The sequence below is a fragment of the Poecile atricapillus genome, chromosome 6, assembly GCF_030490865.1.
Source record: "Poecile atricapillus isolate bPoeAtr1 chromosome 6, bPoeAtr1.hap1, whole genome shotgun sequence".
Taxonomy (NCBI): Eukaryota; Metazoa; Chordata; class Aves; order Passeriformes; family Paridae; genus Poecile; species Poecile atricapillus.
This window is the reverse complement of record NC_081254.1, coordinates 18,116,757-18,143,005: the sequence shown is the minus strand read 5'-3', so window position 1 is coordinate 18,143,005 and position 26,249 is coordinate 18,116,757. Positions and strand designations below refer to the sequence as shown.

Genomic DNA, 26,249 nt, shown 5'->3' with positions numbered 1-26,249 from the left:
CAGGCTGAATTGTACTTTATTAACACAATATATTACAACCTCATACATAAGCTTCTGCTTCTTTCTTTGTTAATTAGGAGAGACCATAAATACAGATGTAATCAGATACTTCAATTCCATTCAACTCTTATTTTTCCTTATTGAGATTAGAGCTTCCCCCCTCCAGTGACATTTGTAGGCACACAGATGTTCAAAACGTTATGTTTAGACCCCCTTTTTCCCTCCCCTCATTTCCCTGAGTACTTACAAAATCTGTGTTTCTGCTTTAGTGAGCTTAGTTGCCTAAGATTACTATACTAAATAATCCGGACTATTTTCCAGAAAATGATGAATGTGATACAGCATGTTTTCTAAAACAGAATTTCACCTTCATACTAATCTCAGATTGCATGGGGGACAAAAGTTATATAATCTTATTTTATTTAGGTACTTAAAAAAAAAGTAAATGCTTAATGCTTCTAGAACTAAGGCACCTCATCCCCTCAGTTCCCTAGGCTATTACTGAAACATGAAAATTTTTTGCTTCATTCTAAGGTGAGGAAGTGTATGGAACAATCCAAACAATTATACTACACTATAACTAAAAAACCCTACTTATTGTCAAAAGCTAGGTTGTCAGTTCATTAGTGCAAGTTTCAATTCAGCACCTCATTTGCTAAAATTTTAGTGGCAAACACATAGTGGGATTTTATTTTAAAGTATATTCAGAACAGACTATCTTAAATATTGATAACAATAAATGTTGAATTTAAATATATTTAAATACACTTTTCCCTAAATAAAAGTAGTTTCAATCAGTTTAAAATGTCATATTAAAAAAAAAAAATAATCCCTTGTTTGGTTGTTATCCATCCTCTTTGGTGTCTTTTTGATCACTGAGCTCCCACCCTTAGAGAGAAGTGTGCGCAACTTCAATTGGAGCCTGGAAGTCAGCTCTTCACAGCTGACAGATCGACTATTGTCTGTGACATGTTTGCAGTGCTATTGCTTGTCCAGACTATTGTGTTGCCTTCCTGTTGCCTTCCCCTAGAACTATTAAATTAAACCAACATATTTACAGCTATTACCACCCAACACAGCTATCCCACTAACAGTGTTGAATAAGCAAGACTTAATAAATAAAATTACAGCTCAGTTCTGTCTTGCATAGTGAAATCACGACAAAATCACTTCTGAACTTTATTTTATGTATGGAACGCTGGATTTTTATCAGTAGCTTAAATAAATTCAGTGTACCTTTAGCTCTAAATAAATTGATGCCACTAAGAAGCACTTAGCTACTAAGTTTCTAATGTAACATTAAGATCATTTACTTCTGTTGCAACAAGATAATTCAAACTCCACTTTACAGTGAAAGGGGCTGCAGCCCTCTTATTAAAATTCAAGTCGGGATTGTAATTCTGCTAACAGTCTTCATAATACTACACTTTATGCTTATAGCTTAAACTTCTATTATACTTTTTAATGTTATTCAACAAAGAGTCAGATAAATACTAGGTGCCATGACATCCAATAGCCTAATCCAGCATTCCACAATGAGCAGCATTCTTCCTCTATCAAATAAAGCAAAGCAAAAATAATTTTTATTGGTCCAAAGTTAATTATCTTCATTAAGTCAAGCACAGAAAGTACAACACAATGCAGCATAAACAGTTGGTAAGACAGGTCTGTGTTTCCTCAGTAGATTTGCAAATGCAGCTAAACAAGGAACTCCAGTTCCAGAAACCTAAATCATTTAAGGCATGTACATTCCAGGTCTAAAAAAAAAATAAAGCCAGGAGTTTTCTGATCTACCTATGGCTTTCAAAAGCAATAGGTAAGATACAACATGAAATTATCCACTGATGAGCAGCCGGTTGCTGCTGTAAATTTCACTCCAACCACGCAAGGCAAAAGCAGCTCTAGTGTCCTAACCTCGGGCACTGGCATGAGCTCAGCTCCCAGCTCAGCAGCATCACAGCACTCCCAAACCCCAGGCCTTCTTAAGTATATCATCTGAATCACACCAAATGCTGGTTTGCCCTCCTACACCCAGTACTTAGAGCTGGTTGATGAGGCTGCAACATCCTGCAAGTTCTATACTATGGCATCTCTTTATTATACATTCCTCCTACGTAGCAGTCTTACTTACCCTCCAGTTCCAGTGGCAGATGCTATTGGCATTCTCTTTGAGACTTAGTATTTGGGGCATATTTTTCAAAGATTATTTTATTGTGGAGTGTTCATGGACAATAACTGTCTTACTTTGCATTCCACTACAGTAAGGGTCTTCCTATTTATTCCTAGTATCTATATCACCTACTGGATTCACACAGCTAACTCCACATTTTCTACTTTAAAGCAGGAGTTTTTGGCTCTGGTGGTTAAAATAATACCATTAAAATATGGCCAGAGCTTGAAAAAGTACCAACCTGTGAGTTTTCCACACAGCTTTGTCTGGGAATTTGAAAGCTAACTATCAATATTTAAATAATTAATGTCAACAGTAACTTTTCTTGCAGATAATATGAACACAAACATCCATCTAGGAAAGCAAGGTACATGATAAAGGAAAAATAACAGAATTTACAACATTTAGCCCAAATTCTCTATGTGACAGAGAAACAAAATAGTAGCAGAGAGAGAGGAGTTCAAATGATCTCCTCAGAGCCAAAACAATTATTTTCAAGTCACCCTGATCCTTTCTGTAATGTGCAAAAACCTTCACTTCTTAAAAGCTCCAGAGTGTTTCCCTGCAGGGTGCTGGACTCATAATGCTCCAATATCAGACATCTGCCCTGTGTTTAAAGACTGCCCATGGGAGAAAAGAAGGGAAATATTAGGCAAAAACATAAATTGAAAGCTGCTCTTAGAGAGAAGGAATACTGAAAAGATGGAATTTCCTTCACATTTACTTAAACAAAAAGCTCCATTAAAAAGTGCTTGGAGCTGTGACAAATTCCATTCTCAGGCACAAAATTCAGGTTTGGCTGGCTACATTGTGTACAGGCTGTTGGCTTTGACTCACAAAATCTCTCTGAGCAAACAGAAACTAAAAATGCTAAGTAAGGTAATTTCCAACTGCGATGATTAAAGACATATTCTAGGGTATAACAATGCAAATAGAGACTCGAAATACACTATCAACATATGTTACACCCCCAGGTAACTGAAGCTTGTATTCATTTCTTAGTGGAGAAATAGACAATGAAAACTGGGAAAGATTTTATAAACAAAACAATTACCAACACTACACTCCTTGTTTTAATATGCTAATAATACATTCAGTACCAGAGTACTGGAGAAACAACTGAAATAATTATGAAAATGAGAAAGAAATAAAAGTTCACTACTAACAGGCTTGTTAAGGGCCCCTGAAAAGGAAAAAAAGAGATGAAAATCTTGTATTGTACAACTCTTACTTGAATAGTGTTGGAGTCTGGGATTCAGTGTGTGCTCTTGTTTCTGATACTTAGTTCTAAGATCCAGAAAAACACTGAATTTCATATAACATGAAATTCATGAGCATGTTTTCATGGTGATACATGAAAACAACTGTTAAAGTTAGATAGAAAAAGCTAAAAGCGTGTGTAGATTAGAAAGCTTTCTTAAGTCATTGGGTGAAAAAGCTAGTTTAGAGAACAGAAGAAAAGATGGAGGATTTAGGGTGTCGTCTCTTGTCTTTCTTCTTCATGCTCTTCTCCTAGAGGTTTTTGGGTAATAGTAAGTGATTGGTTAAAAAAGGCCGCAGTGCAGCATACAGAGGATGGGTCATTAGGTCATTAAGAAAAATAACATACGTGTCTATTGTTAATTGGGTAAAAATAGGTATAAAGATAAAAGCTCTGCGTAATTCAGGGCCATTTTGTGCTTCAGAAAAAAGGTGAGCCACAAGGCCTTGTTGTACCATCAGAAGAAAGAAATGTACCAGATTATAGTGATTTAGACTTGTGCAGTTAGTCTGGAGAGACCTGCCAAGTTTTGTGATGACCTTCTAATAAACACGAGAAACAAGATTCTAACGAGCTTGGGAGTTTTCTTCAAATCATAAGAACTGAGATAAGCAGGGCTCCCCATGAGAGAGAATCCCAAAAGAAGTCAGCCCAAAGGAGGCTGAGAAATCCAGGAAGAGAAAGAAAAATACAGAAGAAATGAAGCAGAATCAGAGAAAGAGAAAAAGGATTTTTTTAGAGAAAAGTTACAAATAGTGAGATATCAACAAAAAAAAAGGTGAGGCTACTGAGAGGATGTTAGGATTCAAAGGACTGGCAATATGGAGACTGATTGCATCACCATTCTGTCAAGTGGATACTGTCTCAGGGTAAATTTTCTCCATGTATGAAATGTTCATTTTTCACTCAGTAACATTCCAAAAAGTCTATGTACTGTTCATCAATCTTAAAATAAAGTTGTTGTTCAAAAAACAGCTAAATAAAATTCTTTAGGAGAAAGAACAGTCAGCTATCTTAACAACTGGTCCTTTGTTTGTGATGAGACCTAAACTACATTTTTTGCAACATTTTCAGATAATTTATCTTTCCCTTTTTCTCATGGACGGGTTTTATACCAAACAACTTCCTACCTTCCTGAAATTGCCTATCACATACACACAGAACTATGCCTTCTGGTTCTCTTTTTGGCACTTGCATACTCACTCCTCTTCCCAGTTCAAATTATTTCAGTCTTTTCAATTAAGCCTCATTTTCTAGACCTCAAATTGTTTGATTACTCTTCTCTCAAACTCTGCTCAGGTGAGCTCTATTTCCCTAGGGCATTTGCCCTGGTGAGATGCAACACTTCAACAGAGTACTTACTCATGGATAAAGAAAAAAAAAAATACTATTCTGTATCTTTTTATCCCTCCTGTAACATTTGCCCTTTTACATCAGGAATTCTGGTGAATTATCATCTAATTACTTGTTCCCTAGAGTCTAATTGTGTATTCATGATTTCTGTTAAGTGTAGAACTTCAATCTCTCGCTATTTATTTACTAAGATTTTCTTAATTTTCTCAAAATCATTTTGTGTCCTATGTATACATTCCCTCTAAGTTCAAGGGGCATTTTTAGAGAATCAATTTTGTAAGCACACTCTCTATTTTATCATCAAGGTCATTAACAAGAAGATTGAAATGAAGCAGAACGAGTATAGACCCAACAGACCGTGGCAGATCCACATTCAATACACCATTTCATTCTGACAGACGATCATTAGTAACCACCTACTAGGCACAGTCATCCACCAAGTCTTGCTCCTACTCTACAAGAGTTTCTTTCAGGTCACATTTCTTTCCTTGTTTGCAGTATTACAGCAAGAAACACTGCCAATGAAAAATACTAACAGTCACACTTTTCTTGTCAATTCACTGGCCTTATTGTCATGTTACAGAAGAAAATTAGACTGGCATGACTATTTACTCTTCCTCAATTCATCGTGCTTGTGCCTGTTGTCCCCCTGAGGCTTACATTTTCTGCAAGAATTTGTTCAAAATGTGGAAGACAGGAGACAGGAAATTATAGACCTTTCCTCACTTTACATTTTCAAGTACTCCAGAATCTCAAAGGACTGCTGATAGTTGTACTAAAATAGCTTCCATCACTTTTTGTTTCCTTAACCAGTCAAAGGGTGAATGTCATCAGGATCCAACCTTATAAATAACCTAACCCTGTAGGTGTTGCATACTAAAAAGTATGCATTTTATTTCCCCCTTGTGCAAACTGTTGCTCATTTATACTCCTCTTCTGCTAATGTTTTAAGGATATTTTTCATAGTTCTTACTTCTAGTCCATATTCCAAAGCCACGCTGCCCACCAAACGCCCCCATTTCAGAGCCCTGGCTCTGCTAGGAGGACACTGCGGCGGGCACAGCTCAGCGGGCAGCGGCGCTCAGGGCTGCCCCAGGCCCTGCAGAAGGAAGGGGCACTTCCCACTGGGGCAGCCATCCCAGGGCAACACCAACCCAGGAGAGCTGCACTGAGACAGGACCAGAAGCACAGCTCTGCAACCCACTCAACAATCACACCAGCAAGGGGAGACCAATTACCAGATCGTTTGCAGCGTATTAGCGTCGCTTCTGTGTCAATTATGAAATGTGTCTCTGCACCCAGGCAGGCAGATGGAGCTGCCTTGGATGGGACACACACACAGTACTTTGTTCACAAAATTAATGCATGTACACTCAACAAGGGATTGCAGATCAAAGCCAGCATTAAGCCTGACACAAATGATCCTGCAGATAGGACGGCTCTGTGTTGATAGTACAGGACACGAATCCAGCAACCCTTCTATACATTCCTGCACTGTTGTACTATTACTTTTAAAACGTTAGTAACTTGCTGTCTTTGCTCAAAATTAAACTGCATAATAATACCCTTATTATAGTACATGTGTATATGGCAGTTTAAGATGTAAATGTTTGATTACATTATTTTAAAATAGAAACAAAGAACAGGAAGAAAAAAGTTTTAAATACATGAGTTAAAGATAACTAATAGCTATGTTTTCTTAAGTGTATTGTAGGTTACTCACCATGCACCCAAATTGTTTATTTCCTTTACACAAGAATTATACAACGATTATACAAAACTGAAAAACTGTTCATTATCTTTCGTGTACACTAAGCCTATTCATAGCCTTCTAGCCCTTCCCTTCATTGAAGTTTAATCTTCCCAAAAATATCAGAGACCAAAAGAAGTAAGACAGTGTGATGCAACTATAAATTAATAAAAATAGTTAGGATGCAAAAGTATCTACAAAATTAACTAGCTCCCCTAAGATTATCTAAAATTTATCTGACACGTATAATTTTATGGCAATAATTCATAAAATAGCAGAGCAAAATCCAACAAGTTTAACATTAGAAGAAAAAGAATAAAAATACTATTTATGTAGATAAACATAGTAAATGAATGCTTGGCTGTTTTGTACTTTTAATTTATTTAATTAAAAGTACAAAAACTAATGTTTTTGAACGATAAAATAACACCACTGCAGACATGCCTACCTTATCTCCCTCAGAAGGAAAAGGCTAAAACACTGATTTATCATGACTTAAAAAGATACTGACCACCAGCTGAACTGCATTAACTGACTAATGCATTTCTAGTCCAATTACCCTGAGAAGCAAAACAAGTTAGTATAAACCAGTTAGTGAATTAACTATATTTACTCAGTGAAATCTCACACAATATAACCAAAGAAAATTTACATTGAAATTGGTCAGTCACTAATTTACATCTTATCGCATTTTTCCTGATGAGACAAAGTCATTTACAAGGACAAATATTTAGGCTTCATCTGGTGGGATTTTGGAGGAGGATTTTGTTTATTTGCTTATTTGCTTTTTTGCTATAGGCACACTAATAGATTAATGTTTGGAAGGTAGTAAAAATGTTACAAATCACATTAATCTTGAACACTAATATTAATCACTAATCACAACTAAATCATTAATGAGATAGCATTTTATTGGCCAATTTGAAGTGGGCTGGCATTCAGTATATTTTGGAACAGATATGAAATAATGTTTGATTTTCCTTTTACATGAAGTAGATTGATCACTAGTTCCCATAACAATAATTTCAACTCAGAGCTCAATAACTTAATGTGTTTAGGAAAATTTGCGTGATAAGAGGCACATCACCTTGCAGACTTTATACTGCTGCCTCACACACGTGGACAGCTATTGATACAAAAAAATCATATTGATGCAGGCTCCTAACATTACTTTTAAACTTGGAAAGAAGGAAGAACTCTCTCCTATTTAGTTCACTGCCTGCTACATGATAACATGTACATAACAACACATCTGCCCTATTCACAACCACACCGGAATTCAATACATACACGTATTTAGCTTAATAATTCTCTAACATAATTTGACCAGTTAGTACAGTCTGAATTCACAATGCTTGTTTATGCTCAGTTTTAGCTGCAAGCTCAGTTGCATCCTGTCTATATGGTCAGGACCCATAATAAGAAATAATTACTGCCGATTACTGTTCAGAGAAAGACTGTTCTGTGAAGGTGATCTTTGTAATTAAATCTAAGTTTTGTCTCCTGTGTATAGATATGCACACAAGTTACATTAGCAAAATCATTGCTAACTCAAAAGAATTCATTGTAATGTTTCATTATGCTCCTTCACATCTCCTCCAAGAATTTCCACCCCAGTAGATTGTAACAGGTTTTAGAACTATTTCTGTAAGAAGACAGACAGTTCAAGATCTGGTTCCTCTTCTCACTGAACTGGGGATGTGACAGCACTGGAACAGCCAGAACACCCAAATTTTATTCCGAGTTCTACGCTAACATCTTCTGACAAGCCAAGCCTCTGTGCCCATCAATTCTGGCTACTTGATATGATGCCAGAGTTAATTTTGTTGAAATATCTGTATTGAAAGACTTGAAACAGAATTCCAGTAAAAAAGAAAAGCTAAAAAACATGTCCAGAACTGAGTTCACCAGGATTAATTTGAATTTTCAAACAGTAAAAAGAATTCTGCCTGCTTATGTAGCAAAGACAAGAAATAGATCTTCAACTCCTTGCTTGTCAGAGGAAGCCTCATTTGTGGACATCCCTCACAAGCAGCAAGGGAGTGGCGCCATATAAAGCAGCTGACCCTGACTACAACACATGCATTATTATCATGTGTGGGTAACAGCTACATACAATGGACAGGGAAGGCTGGAACGGATGCTGATGTATTAAGTACCAAGTGGAAACCAATGCCATAGTGGCCCACTTCTCATTGCTCTAAAATTTTAACTGCCATCATCTTTTTCTATGGTATCAGCCATGTTACTATTTAAATGGATTAGCTAAACATAAAGACATTACTGAAGCAAAATAAATTGTGCATACTCCTTTCTTAAGTATTTACCAGTCCACCAACCTCCTCCCATTTATATTTACTTGCCCTTTAATAGATGAACAGCTTTGCAACTTAAAAAAAAATGGTTGCAAAAATGCAACCAGCAAACTCAGTATTAAGGCTCACAAATGTCTGAAATCAAAACACCTGGCTCAAGTTCTTCTGAATTTTCCTTTGTATTTTAATTATCCTTACTGCAAAGGATACAGAAGAGCTGAGTAAGCAAGTGATATCACTGGACTTTATAAAAGAGGCAGAAATTGCATAAAGTGTAAAGATGCAATGCACATCAATTTATCTCCCAATTACTTACATAACAGATATTGTTGCTCTTCATTATTACATCTTGCAAATTTAACCATTTTAAACATGCATTCTGATACTTTGCCTAGCAATTTTACTTGATTATGTACTAGGTAGAGTTATATTTCTAATTAAAACATAACTAAATATGCAATCAAATGACATGTAAAACCTTTGTCATTCATAACACAAAGCTTTCAGTGTTGGTATCCTGGCTGCATCCCAAAATCTGAAGGTACCAGTAAACATAACTTCCTATTATGCCATTCAATGGGAATAAAAACATTTTATTTAAACAACCTAAGAAAGCAGGACTGATTCCAGCTGTAAAGATGTCTGCAGTTCTAGTCATTGTTGCCTAAGGCAGCAACAGCCACTGAAATTACAGGAATTCCCTCCCGGTAGAAACTTCTGTCTGCAAGAAAGAGGCTACTCTAGTTGGGGAAGCAGAACTGACATCATTAAAAAGGAGACAAATCCTGCTCTTCATTATCTTAGTCAAAATTCTAAATAATTTTGGAATGCACCAGTATGCATTTAAAACATCTTAGCGCAGTGGAGGAAAAAAAATCCCTAATGATCCTTTTAAAGAATCTCCAAAACAATTCTGTCCTGAAAAATCCAGAAAGTATTTCCTCCAGCATAGGTTTCTTTATAAAAATGCCAAATGGATTTTTGGCAGCAATAGTTTTCCTACTTTAACTTTCATTTTCGAAACCATGATTTCAAAGATGTCAATCTGCTAATGGGATAAGTTGTGACATTAAGTCCAGGTAAGCGTAGAGGAAGGGACTGGATTTGGTATTGCATTTCCCAAAGAACATGCAGATGACAGGCAAACACATCCACATGCTTCACCCTCTGCCCCCAAATTCAGAAACCAAGACATTTAAGTGAATGCCTTCGAGGCAGGAGAACATTATTTTCCCTCTCTAAAGTCAGCTGGATAATTATACCCTGCAAGTAGTGCTGAACACTTCAAGGAACTACTAAGTAATTAGACTTTGCAGGTGTGCCATTTATTTTGTTAAGCCCAAATAGGAGAAAAAAATTGACACAAACACCTGTTTGACCCATTAGCTTTTTTGGGAAGTTCTGACTAATACAAAAAGTTACAAGTGTCCATGATTCAAAAGCCAGAATTCAAGCGATTGGCTTTGTCTAGACTGATCTATGTAGTGTTCCATTAGTAGTATTATGTTTTTGTCAGATCAATAATAAAATCCTTTGTGAAAGCTGACTGGAAAACCACAGAAGGACCTACATTACCAGCTACTGTTGCAAACACACTTGTTGTTCAAGGAGTACATTGTGCTACTTTTTCTATTTCTTCTGAAACACCTTCTAAGGAGGTAAACTGCTCATGAGAGGAAGAGTTAAGGACAGCACTACTAAGGACAGCACTGGTAACTATGAGTCTTCATGCTGTCCTGAGTTAGGGCACCCATGGATAATAACTTAAAAATGCTGACCTTTATTAAAAAAGACTGAGGGTTTTTCAAAATCAAGAATTTTTCCACAACCTCTTTAGAGCAGCCCAGAGTTGGCCTTCATTAGTTCTTAACAGATTCAAAATCATGACCACTGCTTCTCATTTATGTGGTAATATTATCAGTCAATGGAAAATTCCTTTGGTAAGCAGCCAAGCCAACTTCTCCCCACCCTGACAAATTAAACATATTTTAAAACCCACACAAAACAAACCGGTTGATATTCATAAAAAGAGGGAGAATTGAAGATTCTTTGTTTCATTTAACACCATTTTCCTCATATTCAGTAGCTGTTTGGATTTTTATTTTTTTTTAAGAATGAATGTTGGCAGCTTTAAAATTGCATGACTATACACCTAAATAATGGGAGTGGGCAGAGGAAGAAAAATTCAAATACTAATTTACGTGCTAAAAATCTATTTATTGCTTATAGTCATCATGTGGGAGGACAGATATCGGATCATTATTGGGGAAGGTAATGGGCAAGATATTTTTTAACTGTTTTTCAGACTGTAGCACCTGTATGCAGTCCAAAACAAGCAGCTGGATGTGACTTTGGCATTCACACCAGAAGGCACTGCCATCACCTCCTTCTATCAAAGTAATTTGGCAAAGCAGGCCGGCAATGCAGAACATCCCCGCACAGCGCCAGCAGCTCTGCTGGGGCAGGCAGGCCCTCATTCTGGAGCTCTCCTTAAAGATATGCACGTGGAAATCAACTATTTCATCTCCATCCCATACCAAAAGATAACATTAGGATCAAAACTGGGTATTTAAAACAAAAGTAACCTGATTTCAGTCTAGGGCAAATTTTATCAAAAAAATATTACTACTAGATAAATAAGACTTCTTCCTCCCCATCGTAACCTTAATCAGTTATTAACCTCTTCATAAAATGCTATTAGTTATAAGCATAAATTATGAATGTTTCTATAATTTTTCCTATCTCATGACAACTCTGATTCTGAAGACAAAAGGATTTTTTATAGTCTCAAAAAAATCCCCCACAGAGATTCTTTTTTGAAACTAAATGCATCTTTTCTGTCTTAACAAAGAATCAAAAGTGACAGTGCTATTCTTCAAAAACATTTATGCAGTTCAGTCTGCTTAACAGCTGACTGCAATTTAACAAACTTTCTTTTTGGCCTCCTTCTTTATTTATATCAGTAACAAAAAAAATTTAAAAGAAAACTAAACAAATTTAGTGCTGCAACTATCTCAGCAACAAACACATTATACAATGCCTTGGTGACTTCCTGCTTAGGAACCCTACTAAACTCTTCTGGCACTTCTGAAATTTTGTCTGTTTTATTAGAAGAAAAAATGTGCTGGCTCCCTTGCTCTATTTCTTCTTGCCTGCATAATATCCAAGTAATGCTATGTCCTACTCACAATTAGAGCTTGTTCTGAATCTTATATAATGTGTGAGAATCATCTGTTTCTTGTACAAAAATTAATGTTTGTTTAGTATAAGTCGTGCATAATTTATTAAAATTTAGAACAAAGAATTTCATAGTTTGGTTAAGTTCTCTTAGGAAAATGGCTTAATCTAGACTAAATCTTCACAGAAATATTCTTCAAAGCAGGAGTTAATCTGTGCACAGCCACAGCTGCTTATCAAGACAGTTGGACAACAATTTGTCTGCACTCCCCTTCCCCCTGCTGCTACCTCAAAGTCTCCAGTCTCATGTGATGCCATTCTTACCAAAGGAATTTACTGAACACTCCAAATGAACAGCTCACGCAATTAGGAAGAAAGAATGCTGAAAATGAGTGTGAACAACAAGTAAATCAGAGCCACAGAATAACTGAAGCTAGAGAGGATCCCAGAGGAGGTCTGTCGCCTAACCTCACACCGGAAGCATGAATAAGAGGTTGGATCAGGTTGATCTGGGCTTTATCCAGTTGGGACTTAAAATCCTCTAAGGATGTAGACTAGATTGCCTCTCACTCAAACGCACAGCTGTCAATGGAGTGGGGAAAAATATCTTCCTTACCACCAGTCAGAACCTTTCCTGCTTTAATTTATGTCCATAAATTGATAATGTACTTCACATGCTTCCTGAGGAAAGTTCCTATGTCATATTTATGAGTGATTTTCACAAACCAAATGAGAACATTAGTTTGACTGGACAAGTGAAGACATATTTATGTCCTATTTAAAGCAGAGACATATTGGAAATCACATATCTGCTCGATAAGCTGGCATTACACAGAAGGATTGAAAATTAAGTATTCCAAAAACAAAAAATTGCCACTGAGAATTCTCAGAATTCACCTCAAGAACAAATCTCAATTGTTTTATTGAAGTAACAATCAAAATTTGAGTGCTATATTAATACTCCAGACCATTCCCAAGTACAGCCAAAGATGAATATCATGATTTATTCATAACTTTGGATAAGAACATGGGCTCTGGCATTTAGTATATATGTCATTACTCAAATTAACTCCTGATAAGCTGGAAAGAAGAAAGGTTTTCTCCTGCAAGAAGAAAGCCAAGGAACAACATGGAATATTGTTGCACGTTTTTACTGATATCATTAACCTAAAGCAGGATGGTAGAGATATGAGAGAAGTGCTACAACACAACTATTTTCAGACCTACCAGAGACAGCTATTTGAAGTAAAACAATATTAAAACAAGTTAGTATTTGATGTTTTCTGCTAAGAAAATACAAATTTAAAAAATCCAAATATTTTTAAACAGTTTAGGATTAATTAGAAGTCTAATTTTAGGCTTTGGACTCTTGTTCAAACAACTTAAAAAATTATTTATGATGCATACATGATATAAAACATATCAAAGGTTAAAGTTCACTGACAAATGATATATCAATTCTAACTCCTGTACAAACAGTACATGCATCCCTTATCAGAAGAAAAAGAACAAAATAAATTTGTAATTGATACTTGTACTATACTACTCTATTTCAGAGCAGGATTAAGCAATTTAGTTGAACATGACACTTCAACAGTCATACATTTTCCCTGTTTTCTCTTCCAAAACCTACCAAAATCTCAAGTATTCCTTTGCAGAATAATCCTGAAAAATAAGATTTTCCCAGTACTGCTGCTTTTGTTTAGAAATGTTTCTGGAGCAATGCCATCAGAAAAAGCAACTTCAATTTGAAAATGTCCCTCTTTATCCCTGAGCCTGAAAAAGACTCTGTTCTAGTGGAGATAACAAGATTCTACCATCTTCTGCCTGTGATCACTGCTGGTTCCTACCAGGCAAGAATTGAATACAGTGGAATTGCCCAGGTACCTTTCCAGGCTGCAGCTGCAATATCAGATAAACAGGCAGAGAAGAATCCATCACATGCAGAAAGTGAACAGAAGAAAATAATGGAAAATCTTAATTTATGTGATAATTATACAGCTGAATATGACTGCTACAATTATTAACAAGTGTTAGTTGTTGGACTGATTGAAGAAATACATTACTAAATTAATTAAACTACCTTTCTATATCTCCCAAAAATGAAGAGCCCTTAAAGAAAACACATTTGCACAACAGAAGATATTTCTTAAAAGACAGCTATTTCTGTAATAAAACTAGTCTTAAACCCAGCTAGTTTTTGCTAACAGAAAGAAAGATTCTCTCCTGCATCCTCTCCTGAAGCAATACATTTTAAGAGAAGTATCTAAAGTGAAGTTTTAAAAAGCTTCCCTGAAAAATCTGTGGAAGTCGTCTGTCTTCAAGAATTTAAACAAATTAGGAAAACCACAAAAACAGCACTTAAATGAAAACTGCAACATAGCCAAACTCACACCATAGCATTTTTTCCCCGATTCACTTTGAGAAAAATAAATAAATCTCTATTTAAAATCAATCAAGCATCCATAATCAAAGAAACCTCAAGTTTTTTTCTGGCAATGTCTTTTTTTTTAAACATACTTCAAAAGTATTTACAAAAACTCCCCAGATATCATCTGTTACAAGTACTGCATAGATTGTTGTGATAACAGTGTCCATAACAGACATCAGAGACAGTGCTGTAGTTTATTATCACAATGTTTATGAAGTTTGGCTATCTATTCATTAGCACACTTCAGATTTAGCATAAAGAAAAAGTTTTAATGAAAAGGAAGAGAAAAAAAAAAAACCACAACTTTTTTCTCTTTAATTTTCCCTCCCTTTCCCCTACACTATGACCTATTTTCTTGAATAACATGCAGATCTACTGAGGACATTAACCTGTTTCCATGTCACAGTAACAGCTCATGTACCAACATGCTCAGATGCATTAGCTGTTGCTTATTGATCCATTTATAAGTTCACTGTACTGGGAATACAAACTGGAGGATTATAAAATCTTTTGCTATCCTCTGCTTTGTGACACACTACTAATTAACTATTTCCCAGAATACATTTATTTCCATGTTTTGTGGAAATACAGAATATTCCTCCTCTTCAAACAGTCTCCCACGTCTGAATCACTCTTACATATTTTTAGTCCATTCATTATTTTCAGAATTCAAAACATAATAAACCACATACCCCTTTTTAAAAATGAAACCATATGAATCACATCCACAAACATTATCTGCTACAAATACTGATTTACATTTACTAAGTATGAGAAATAAGCAAGCAGATAGGATAAAAAAAAAACAACAACCAAACCTAATTTGCCCTTGATTCCCTGCAGGCTTCTCATATGTGAGCTGTTCCCACACACACAAGACACGCAGCATGCACCTCTGCATGAATTTTGGTGAGCCAAACTATCCTATGAAAAAAGCATTCTACTCAAGATGTGTGACCATTGATTATGACAGTTCATACTTGCTTCTACCTCTGAACCAGTAGTTAACTACTGCTTATTTGTAAAGCATATATTCAAACCCTTTCTTTTGTGACAGTTTATGGGACTAAATTGTTTATACAAGCTAACAAACTTGATTACATTCTAAAAACAGGTATCTACAATAAACCAACATTCACTGCTTCAATTTAAATAGGATGGGAAAGCAGCTGAAGTTTAACTGCCAGAATTATCAGAGCTGTAAAAGACAAAAGGGGAAAGTAATTCCAAAAACCAGACTTCTAGCCCCGCATGCTTGATCAAATGCACACATCAAATCAATTATGGCAGAATGTAACAAGCTAGAGTCTATTGCAAAATAATTAATAGATCACCAGGGTTCCTGTTCTGTCACACTTTTACAGAGAATCACAATTCAGTGAAGTCTTATCTGCATTTTAAAAAAAAGATACAAAATAAAACAAAACAAAATAGTTTCAGCTTTGGAGAGATATTTGAAAGAGGGAAACATTCATAAATTGTATCTATGAGTTTTAAAACCCTGATTTCTCAAGTTCTCAAAAACCTCCAAGGATTCAGATATTTTGCTTTCAATGACAGAACTCCTGGAAGATAAGTGCAGTGCCATCAAAGGAGTGGGGGAAAAAAAATTACAAGAGATACAGCTCACATCCCATCTACTAGAAATGCTACGTAAAAAGGAAAATTCTGCCCCAAGAGGGATGCTCTAGCTGATGCTCTCTAGGGGGAGAAAACAAATTGGACAAAGGATACATCAGACAGCATAATCATATGCCTTGTTTCACTAGTAAGTTGTCAGTAATTTTTTTTTTGCCTTTTTTTTTTTTTTCCCACAGAATCATCTGACCAAGATAGGTTTCCTACCAACACCTTTTGAATCAGTTAGCCAATTTTCAACATTTTAAAGTAAAACCCCCAGAGGTCTCAAAAATAAATTATGTTCCTATCAGCTACATGAAAATTAATGGTCAGGTAGAGGAAAAAGACCTAATTTACTCTCATAGTGAGGGGAAAGTAGCAAACTCACCTCTTTGTATTTGATTTGGCAGCAGATCAATCGTACAGACACAGCAGTGTCTGTTGATATGAAGCTGAATGAGATAAGGACTGGAGGAGAAGGGAGAAGGAGATAAAAAGACAATCCAAATACATACAGATGTTAATTTTATTATTTCTGTAGCTCACAGAAACTATGACCTGTAGACAGTAAATTAATAGCCTCAGAAATGAAGATTCACTTGCCCAAGTATTTACATTTCTTGACCTCCTCCTGCTCAGTAGGTTGCCTAGGAACATCTTACCTCAGAACAAATGGGAAAATAGTTTATGAGGCTGTCTGATCATTTCAAACAATCTTTAAATCTATTTTATGAAAACCATGCAATTGGTTTTCCATTACTCTTTTTTACACCATTACAGATACTCAATGAAGAATAAAGTAAAGGAGTAATAAAGATAATGTACTCTGAAAAGGCTTTCATAGGTAAATACCAACTTCGATATAACGTGCAAAGTGTTGGTGGGATGACTCAGCGCCTAATGATATTTTATTTAAGTTCATTTTTTTCTTAGCAGTAGTCTGATGTTATTAATAACTCCCAGTAGGCTACTTAGAGCTGTAGATTCATTTTCCCATTAATGGAACCAAAAGGTTCTTTGTTAATGGTTTTAGGATAATGCTGGGTTTTGCCATATGGTTGGATTTGTATGAGGGTTTCTCATGAAAAGCCAAAGAGTGTAAGAACTTGTTTCTATATTTAACTGCAGTGTCCTCACACGCACAGCAGACAACTGGAATGGACACTGTTCTAATATTTATAAATGCAAATGATGCTCAATATTTACTGCATGTTCTGTTTAAGAGGACTACAGGGATGTTAAACAAGAGAACATATGGATAGATCAGAGGATTCGTAATACAACACTGAGCTTTTCACCTCTAGGTCATTGGTTCAGATCTAAACTGGTTGGTAATGAAGGCAAGCTATTATCATCTGACAGCCCTGGCCTTTACAAATTGATTTGTCAGGCTCAGTCCTGTTCTCATCAAACTCAAAATGACAATTTGCATTTCTGAAAACAAGCCAAGCAACATAACAAAAAAAATGAAGAAACAGAAGTAATCTCTTCCTCCTCAGGTACCATTTCCAGACCAGAGTCTCTGTAGAGTGCCAGAGGAACAGTGAAAATTATACCACTAGTAGCACAACACATCATTCTGTGGATAAAAGTTACTTCTGACTGTTAGATACCCAATAATAATTTCTTCTGTACAAGTACAAAGCTTTCAGAGGTTTTATTAATAAAGAAAAGACAAGAAAGAAGAGACACCAATATGCAGGTCTTAAAGCTGAAATTTCAAAGTCCTGCTTAAAGACCTCTTCAGATGCCTTGTTCAAAGGTATGTTTCTTCAGGTTGAAGGTTCTTAAGAAAACGGTCACTGTACTTTATAAAAGGAATATCAAATTTACGTTCCAAGTTGTTATGATGTATTTATAGTCAAAATGTTTAAACACCACTTGCAGCAGCAATATTGTATCCTATTACTTGCAGATAGTTTTAATTCAGAAATGGATTTATTTACAAGTTATCATTAATGATACTAGAGGAGATGTATTTTTACAGTATTTCTTCAAAATTATGTTAGACAGAAAAAGTACAGATTATGCCATAACAGTACATAATTTTCCATGTCTTCATAATTTGAACAAAAATGGTTTTAAGCCTCAAAACCACATCCAGCCCTTTCCTTTGCTAGTTTGCTTAAGCCCTTTCTCTTACTAGTTTGGGAGCAATCACAGTAAACACTCAGCAGGTACCACAGTTCTCCATTTTACTAAGCAATCACTGCTACAGGAGTAAATAGACACACCAACTTTTAATGCAGTACCTCTAAGATCACCTTTACTTCACAAACTTAGGGTACTAGACAACAAAATCTACTGAAAGTTTTACACTCCATGAACATGAAATGTTACTCCTAATATTTAAGACTACAACAGAACACATACAACTTACAAATCTTGGAAAGTATCAATAAAGTAAGAACCTCTTGTCCTCTTTGCAGGTTGCTTGGTTTTTACTAAGGTGCTTATAAACTCAAGTTTTTCCTTCCCTTTCCAATAACTCCAGATATAAAACACTTACTGTAACTTTAGGAAAGGCACAACAGGTTAACTTCCCAGCTGAGTGACTGTACCTAAGTTCTGCAAGCTGAGTAATCGAGATGGTTTATTGCTATAAAACCAGAGTAGCATAGCCAAATCATAGCCTAGTCTGGCCAAACACTAGACCCATGTCCCATAGACAGTGGCTGGAGAGATGCACCCAAACCAAACTTTCCTCAGCCCCAGAACAAGAAACCCCATGCATCAAGTGATATAACAGAAAAAATAAGAAATTAACTGCACACTAAACTTGCATTTAATTTATGTCAAGAGATACAATAAGAGACCTACCACTGGGTTGTTTGTCTTAGAAAGTGTCTGGACTACACTACAAGATGGTTCCTCCCAGCAGTTTCACACACAGAGCATAAGCCCAGGGAATGAGGCTGCCTACAGATGATGGGAAGAAGGCAAAATCTTAAGGATTTGGGATTGCCTATTACTTGACTTGCAGTTAACACAACCAACAGAAAGATCCAAGCAAGCCAATCAAAACTCTTTGACAGTCAGTAATAAAATTTCATTCTGTTCCTCTCTGCCATCAAGCACTGCATATCTTTTCTAGAGAATCACCTTCAGTGACAGATTATAAAATGGTTTTGGAATTGTGCCTGCAGCGACCACTGACAGAAGATAAAGAAATTAAAAAGCAAACAAGAAGTCTTTCAGAGAACAAATTAAATTAAACTGTTTGAATAAATGTGTGTGGAACATATGTCAGGAAACTTAAGGATGTATACAGTACTCAGGCTGCATGAGAAAAAATGAAAAGATCAGTATATTCTAGAGGTATCAACAGGTATTTTAATTATAAGACAGTTTTGTTGGTTTTGAAGTTAGGTCAGCAGATTTTAAAAAACCCAAAAAACAAACAATAACTGTTACTTCTTATTATTCTTTCATCCTCTTACCTTAGTTTTTTTTTTCTTTATCATCTGTTTCAATTTGCACAGTTGGACTAAAAGTGATTCTGGACAGCCATAACCATTCTTCACATAGGTATGTTTACAGAGTCCTCAGACTCAATGAGTCTTTCAAGGTAACAAACTTTTTGAACCTCCACAAACTGGGAAATAAACACTTTCTCTTCTATGTACTGTCCATGAAAATTCGCCTAAGAAGGCTTAATCCCTAATAACATCTCCAGGACTAGATAGAGAAGGATTTAAATTCCCATTATCCTTTTTAACGAACTTGTGACTACAGTCTCAAAATAGACACTTAACCCAGAATTGAGAGAAAAACTGGAATATTTCTTACCTACAGTGCCTGAAAGAAATGAACTGAAACATTCTAGAGCTGTTACTAGCATAAAAAAAAACCCAAAAACAAAAAAACAAAACTCAAAAATTCCTAAATTCTCTGGGATAACTATAAGTTTGTCTGCACTGGACAAATCAGGCACACCCTTACTCCTCACAGCACCCCAAGAACAGTGTGGCAAAAGATTTCCTAGGTGACATTACCAGGTAAAGAGGAAACAAATGAACAAAAAAATAAAGCTCCTATTTAATCCAGTCTGAATGAGAATGCAGCATGGTTGATTAGATATAGTTTTGATTAGGTGATGAAATAGAACTTACAGAGTATTCTATCTAAACTGTTATTACTCCTATCACTTCCTAAATGAGAACAGATTTCAACAGGCTGACAGATTTTTTTCAGCCCATAATAATTTTTTCTAATTATTTTTAAAAACTGTCATATTCAAGTCATGTGTTATCTCACCCGTTGAGTTCTCAGCACAGCAGTACTTTCCTTCCTTCTTGAAGCAAACAAGACTATCTATGTTCCTATTGTTTTCCAAAACTGCTACTCAGTGTCAAGTATACTGCAGCACAAAAATCTTTCAGTTGTAAATCTCTTTTCAAGTCTGAAAAGCAGCACAAGCTTAGAGTATTTTTTTCAGTACATATGTCTTTCTTTCAAGTTGCAAGAGAAGTACACAACTATTTCCCCTTCCTTTTTAGATGCATCTTTTTCCCATGATTGAAATACTCAGATTTTTTTTCTGAAATCTGAAAAGCTTTTTGAATTTTTTTAACACACAAGATCAGCCATTACAATACCCAGAAGAAGTTCACATAGCTGAAAGACCAGAAAGCCATTGTGCCGCAACTTTTTGAAAGCAGAGGGTGTGCATTGTTATGGTTTCTATTTATGGCTGTAATCCTCATGAATGTCCACTCATAATCCTTCTACTGAAAGAAAGGTTTCAAGCGAAATCCGACTCTGGAAAAGCAAAGAGCTTCTGCTTTCTTTTAAAAGAGGGGGGAGAAAAAGCACATGGTTTGCCTACCTTAGACAAACATCGTAAATTACGTACTGAGGAGTTTCTTCTAACCAACAGCAGCTCCCATGCAAATTTAACTTTTGACGGCAGCTGATCACGCCTGGCTTAGTAACCAAGATAATGCAACATCGCTTATTATTTCAAAGACCCCCGCAAACAGAATATCTTTTTAGCCTCTAGCACTCGCTTTTTCTCGTACCTGTTACTCTTTTTTTCTTCTGCGGGCGTGCAGAGCAGAGGGGCCCTTCACTCACAGTCCCGCCGGAGATCGGGCCGGGATTCGGGCCCGGCCGAGCCCCGCACGGACCCCGCTGCGGCCCGGCCGAGGCGGGCGGGGGCTGCGCCACTGCACACACGGGGGTCGCCACCGGCGAGGCTCCGGGCACACTGTCAAGCATTCAGTGAACAGCTGGGTCTGGCCGCGGTTTCTCCTGAGGGGACAGGACAGGAGGAGAGGGATCCCGAGTACTCCGGGAGCGGTTTCAGTCCCTACCTGTCCCCGCGCGCGGCTCCCGCCGGGCGCTCTCATCCCCCGCTGCCATAGCTACGGGCAGCCGCGCCGCCCGCCTCTCGCGAGAGCCGCCATCTTCCCGCGAGAGCCGCGGGCTGCGCCGGCGGCGGGCGCCTCCTCTGGCGAGAGGGCTGAGGGAGCGCGGGGCGGGGCGGGGCGGCGGCGCTGCTGCTGGGGCCGGGCCGGGCGTGCCGGAGCACAGCGGCCTCAGACGCGGCGCGATCGGACTGCTAGCGACTGCCGAGCCTGGGCACTGGTAGCTGCGAAACACGGCTGGAGGAAACAGACACGCTCACGTCTAGCGAAAGTTTGTCTGTAGTTCACGTGAGCTGAGTTAGCTGACAGGTTAGAGCCAGGACATGGTGCGTTCAACACCATGCATACTTCAGGTGTGAATTAGACCATCCCAGGATGAGGGAAAATTGACTAATGTCTTTTAGAAATTTGTAGTGTGATTTTTTGAATACTAGACAGCATGTAAAATTACTATAAAAACATTATAAAATTATAAAATTACTATAAAAACATTATAAAAACAACTCACATTCCTTGAACTGTGTCAGTTGTAGAAGCTGTGCGCTGCAGTCTGATTTTCTTGTCACCAGTGCACACTGAGGGCAATATTAACTCTGGTGTAACACTATTCTTGGTGGCACCCAAGAAGCACTTTTCTAGCCCACTGAAATATATGGGTGCTTCCCTATGAATTCAGGATCATACGTGTAGAGAGAATGTGAGGATAGCTATGGCAACCACCATTTCCATGACCAGTTGGTATCTCAGTGATACCTGGATAAACAACAATAATAATAATTACTCAGACTGAAACATGAAGACATGAGGGTTAATACAGTTTCTTTCCTGCTTCTTTATTTCCATTGTTCCTTGCATCTGAGAGATTCAGTTTTGTAACAATTCTTAAAGAAGTGCCACCACCTCTGTAAGTGTACAGGAAGTTTTTTTTATTTAATTGTTGAGCCTGTTTTTACGTAAGAGAAGTGAGTTGATGCATGGTGTTCTGTATCTAAAAGATGTATGCCAGAATTTCCAGCTTCTGATAATTCAGGTATCCTGTTGGTGGTGTACCAGATGCACAGAATGTGCCTGGGGGCCTGGGACTGTTGTTTGTTCTGCCTAGAGCAAACAAAGCATAAGAGTCTGTGGATATGCATCTGCAATAGTGTTCATACTGCTGCTGTTAATACGGCATTTCTAACACCGCTAGAAATAAAAAAAAAAGTTTGTGCATTTGGAAGAATATTTGTTTACTTGTATCTTCCCATCCCATTTCAGTCTCTTGCTTTGGGAATTAAACCAACCATAGTGGAAAAAAGAACAAATGAGGAAGGCCTCAAGCCTCTCTTAGGGACCAAAGATAATTAAGAGAAACATTTAGAGAGAGTAGATATATAATGAAGCCCTGAATATGTGCTAGCTTGAGGCCCATGAAAGTATGGCTGGTTTTGTAATGGAAGATGGAACTAATTGCATGTCTGAGGCAGGCACTGTGGGGTTTGACTGAGGCGCTCCTCAGTGTAATTGAATTTGTATAGCATCTGTGAGCAGGAGAGGTCCGGTGCCACGAGGCCCAGAGGGTGGCCTCAGGCAGGCCAGCAGAAAGTTTCTCGTATGTTTGGCCCTCCTTCCAGGGACCACTTTGTTTTCCCCGCAGTGAATGATGTATGATGGGATTGTTGCTTAAAGCAGGAACTTCTCCCAGTAAGAAGAAGTCCACGGAGTCCTTATTTACCCTTTTGTGTAGAGGGATGTTTTGGAGCACGAGCGCAGCTTTGCTTAGTGGCCAGCTTTTTCACAGCTCTTTGTGTCTTCCTTATATGCTTTTCTTCTCCCTAGCTGTAAATGCAGGAACCTGGAGCAAAACAATGATGTCTGAGCCTAGGAAGAGTTGAGATCTTTGTCATCCTTCTGTAGTACAATTGCACTGTCTCTGTCTGAATTTCCACAAAAAAATTCGTTTACTCTCAGTAAAGCTTGTTACAAGAACCAGGAAGAATAACTGTTTCTTTTTGGCACCTGAAGAACTTAAAACCATAAATTAATCTCAATTTATGTGTTTATTTGTTCACTCTGGATTTTTGAAAGGCAAATATTAGTTATTGTTCTGGCTTGAGCTATACCTAACTTTTTCTTAAAGGGTAATGGTCCCTTGTCTCCAAATTTATTTGTATCTCTTCAGTTCTCTCTGAAATATTTCACATGACATTTTGTTTAAATGAGAAACAGACTTTTAAAATTAAAACTCTTTGCAAAAAACATTTTGTGTTTCTTATATTGTTAATCAAAATATCAAAATAAACACACAAAAAAGAACCCTGCAGGTTTTCTTAAAAGTAGTTGGACAAAATGCATTAAAAGTTTTGATGTAAATAATGTTTCTAAAAAAAATATAATTGAAAATCAAAGTAAGAGTTTTTATTTGAGAATTTGTTTATTAAGCTGACTGAAGTTTAGGTTGCATTTTAAAAGCACTGCTTCGGGGTTGTTTATGTAGTTCTCTTCCCTTTACTGCATGTGTTAATTAGCACAAAATATATCTGAGCAAGTACTTGCACTCCTTAAAGCTTCATGTAAGTTGTACTGCAAGCAGATGATTGTCAGAGATAACACTTACTGTGTGTTAAATACATAGAGAGCAAAAACATAAAGGCACTGCTAATTAATTACATTAACTGAAGAGACATTTATTAGTAGATATATGATCATAATTAATATAATTAATAACATATTTATGCCATCATCTATAACTTCAGGCAAAGTTTTAAAACATCTGAGACGATATTTCTGGATAATATTGCTGAGATTTCTTTGAAATGCTTTTCTTTTGCATTAAAATGTGAGTACTATTTTTGAATGCATTTTTAGCATGGCTTGGATTCTTTATCATAGAATTTGTCTTCATGAGAGAAACATTTCAAAGCTTGGAAACTGTAAAATAATATTCCTAGAAATGACAATGTAAATAACTAAAAATGTGAGAGCATTTTGTTTTGAATTAAAGATCTGGATGTCACAAAATTCTATGCAATCCATTTTTCACGGGTCAGCCCCTCTCTATTAAGTGGATTTTTAGCTGTTGTTCCATGGAGTACAAGCTCAATATCCAGTATATCCTGTATAAGGGAACTGTAGCCTTTTCAAGAGGATGAGCTCAATAATTTGTTCTTTTTTATCTCTAACTATGATGATCCTGCTTAAAAGCAGATGACTGACTTTCCATTCTGTAGCTTCTACTATGTGGGACAAAATCCACTGTAATTAAATCTAATAAAATCCTCTAATTCCCAATATAAACACTTCTCTGACATAGGCAATTCCCCTGAGTCTGCATCACAGCCCAAGGAAAACAAAGAACAGGAGCTCTTTCTTACTTCCTTTTAAATATTTGATCTTTATGGACAAACTTCTGCCCTGATTAACAGTAGCTGAAAGCCTTACTCAAAGTAATTATTTTTGAGACAGAATTTGGATTACTGATTTTTCTCTCACTTGTACCATTACTTTGCATAATGACTAAACTAGCATGTCATTTAGGCTGTGCAAACAACAAGACAATAGTTGTCTGAATTGTTCTACAACATGTAGTGTTGTTTTTCTCATTTTGTACTAGAAACAAAAGCACATAAATCCTGCTTGACAGGATTTGAAAGTGCACTGGCAAAAGACGAGCTATGTGCCTTATTAAGCAAATGTACCAATACCAAGGAAACGGCTTGCAAGTATGAATTACAGCAATATTATTAACAATTTTCAGTGATACAGTACTAATTCCAAGGACATTGCAACTTCTACCCCCATTTGGGGTTTGGGTTAATGGAGTGTGTTGACAAGACCCCTTGTCCAACAGTATATTGTGAACCAGAGAGAGCTTTGGGTACGTGCCCAGCCCTTTAGCTACCTGCAGGATGGTGCTGCTTTCCTTGTACCTGGGAGCTTTGAGACTAGGCCACCAGAGAGCACTGTGCTATTTCTGCATGCATTCCTTACCTGTCTGCGTGTTTAAGGACCTATTTTATTCAGTCTGTTTTTCTGTGAATAGAACTCAAGTGGTTGTTGTGATTTGACTGGAATTCCCAAACATTTTGCTGTCATTGTCCTGTATGCATCCTGTGTGCAGCTCTTCCTTGAACTAACCTCATCTGGGACCTTCACCCCACTTGTGGCCCAGAAATCTCTTTTTTTTAGCTCAGACCCAGACCTGGGGTCCTTTGTGTGAGCAATGTTGCAAAGGTGCTGGCCTGCACTCTTGTGTCCTGGGTGGACCTGAGACCTGTGCTGTGACTATCTGGGGCAGCCCCTCCTCAGAGCAGCCAGTTCTCTCTGCACCTTGACATTCCTTAGCTGGCCCATGATCTGGAATACCTGCTACTGAAAATAGATTGTTACATGTGGCTACCAAACAATCTCGTTTCTGCCATTCCTGACATATTTACCATGAAAGTCTAATGTATTCCACTTTTTTTTTTTAATCATGTAATTCTATATTGCAGTAGGCTAAAATCTGTGTCTGAAAAGGAAAGGCAATAAATGGCTTACTTAGTGGGAGAATATTTTGCTTCTTGTCACCTTGTTTTCCTCTGACTTTCTGAATTTCTAGCCTTGTCATTGTAGGTTCTTGTATTAAAGTGCTTTTGAATTGCAAAAGAAATCCATCTTCCTTAATTACAATGCAATTTAAAAGCTAGATTGATTTAAAATATTGGAAAACAGCAACCTTCTTTCCAAACAGAGCTCAAACAGAGCTTCATTTTTGTTGAAATGTTCTTCAGATCAAAGTACCACCTTAATATTTCTAAGTTTAGTCACAGAACTGAGTTATGG

At 37.0% G+C, this 26,249-nt stretch overlaps 1 protein-coding gene across 3 annotated transcripts in view; it reads right to left on the bottom strand.

Annotated features, from left to right (window-relative positions):
* USP54 (ubiquitin specific peptidase 54) overlaps nucleotides 1–21,457 on the bottom strand; it is a 93,358-nt gene extending 71,901 nt beyond the window's left edge. Inside the window, exons 1-2 of one of the 3 annotated variants that reach the window (XM_058841474.1) lie at nucleotides 21,099–21,457; nucleotides 18,898–18,996 (exon numbers count right to left, since the gene is read on the bottom strand). The gene's annotated coding sequence lies outside the window, so the exon portion shown is untranslated. The remainder of the gene's footprint in view (nucleotides 1–18,897; nucleotides 18,997–21,098) is intronic. The other 2 variants (XM_058841472.1, XM_058841473.1) reach the window with 2 other exon arrangements.
* Between the last annotated feature and the right edge of the window lie 4,792 nt (nucleotides 21,458–26,249).